Source organism: Littorina saxatilis, unplaced genomic scaffold (assembly GCF_037325665.1).
Source record: "Littorina saxatilis isolate snail1 unplaced genomic scaffold, US_GU_Lsax_2.0 scaffold_1502, whole genome shotgun sequence".
Taxonomy (NCBI): Eukaryota; Metazoa; Mollusca; class Gastropoda; order Littorinimorpha; family Littorinidae; genus Littorina; species Littorina saxatilis.
The window spans coordinates 25001-26627 of record NW_027128902.1 but is presented as its reverse complement, the minus strand read 5'-3'; the positions used below and the strand labels follow the sequence as shown (position 1 = coordinate 26627).

Genomic DNA, 1627 nt, shown 5'->3' with positions numbered 1-1627 from the left:
CTCTCTCTCTCTCTCTCTCTCTCTCTCTCTCTCTCTCTCTCTCTCTCTCTCTCTCTCTCTCTCTCTCTCGCTTTCTGGGTAGTGATAAATATCATTTTCTTACATGAAAGATCGATGTTAGGATTCATCTCGAACTCGACTGACGCCATCACTGCCACGAGGAAGACCACGCAGAGAGTAAGTGCAGATAACTTCATCCTGTAAATTTTTTTTATTTGAAGACATTATATAAATACAAATACAAACTTGGTAGGTTGTTACTGTAGTTGTTGATAAAGGTGTACAATGTAATGGTTCGAGTGATGGTCGAGGTGGAAGAGTTGTTGTTGTTGTTGTTGTTGTTGTTGTTGTTGTTGTTGTTGTTGGTGGTGGTGGTGGGGGTGGTGATGGTGGTGGTGGGGGTGGAAGAGTTGTTGTTGTTGTTGTTGTTGTTGTTGTTGTTGTTGGTGATGGTGTAGGTGGGGTTGGTGTCGTTAGTGGTGTTCATGGGGTGTTAATCGGGATTTTGGGAGTGATATTCGTGATGGAACTTGTTGCAGTTGATTTGTACTTGTTGTTTAAACTATCCCTCAATTAAATCTCTTGACCAGAAGAAAAACATACACAATCAAGAGGCAAACAAACCAGTCTTTGAAAGTAAAAGAAAATAACAAATAAACAAAACAACAGGACTATAACTTGACACTGACATTTTTTTTTTTTTATAAAACATGATCATGTTATCGTGGCTGATGCACAGTTCTGTCAGGGGCCCAGGCAAGAACTTAAAGTTAAACGATTGAAGGTTTTAAGGCAGGTTCTAGTCACACCGAAAGTAGAATAAATAAAAACAAGAAAGGTATGTTGTTGGAACGTTAAATTATTGACAAAACAAAACGTTACGTTCACAAATATATCGACCCAGTGTTCTTTTAGGTGCACATGCAAACACTATTTAGACAACGTTTATCTCAAAGTCAGCCCCTTGTAGAGAAGGCGCAAGCAAGGCACTCACAAAATGTCACACCAAAAGTATTTCAGGCGATTATTATTTCTTATCTACTCGCGGCCATCGGTTTTGTTGCCTGTTATTGTTCATGCATACTATTAGTATGGCTCAAACAAAACAAATTTAAAGCTAAAATGCAGTCAGAGCAGGGACAGTCGGATAAGCGGCAGGCACACGGACGGATATCTTTTTTTCAAAGTAAAATGGTGCGACATTTCAATTAACTCTAGGTGCACCATGACTACAGGTACCCCTGGTGGGATTCACTTTGCGATCAGGAAACACGTAAAGCCTAACAGAAGGAATGCAGCACAACGGTGATATGAGCATATAGTTACAACCGTCACTAAGTATACAAAGAACCGAAAATAATCTTGACTGAAGAGAATATCCTTAACGTTATACACAAAAGATATATGTGGTGCAAAAGAGGGTCAGCGTAACTCATGATCGCTGAAGATTTTCTAGATTGCAGCAATGGAATATCCTTTGTATCCCACGGCGATAAGAGCATAGCTACAATTATCACTAACTACACAAAGAACCGACAATAATCTCGAAGAGAATGTCCTTAACATAATTCACGAAAGAAAAAATGTGGTGCAAGAAAGGGTTAGCATACCTCATGATCGCTGAAGA

At 39.5% G+C, this 1627-nt stretch overlaps 1 long non-coding RNA gene across 1 annotated transcript in view; it reads right to left on the bottom strand.

Annotated features, from left to right (window-relative positions):
• Window positions 1–87: 87 nt before the first annotated feature.
• LOC138957222 (uncharacterized) overlaps window positions 88–1627 on the bottom strand; it is a 2333-nt gene continuing 793 nt past the window's right edge. Inside the window, exons 2-3 of the long non-coding RNA XR_011452968.1 lie at window positions 1611–1627; window positions 88–198 (exon numbers count right to left, since the gene is read on the bottom strand). The exon at window positions 1611–1627 is cut by the window's right edge and continues 63 nt beyond it. This is a non-coding gene — a long non-coding RNA (uncharacterized lncRNA). The remainder of the gene's footprint in view (window positions 199–1610) is intronic.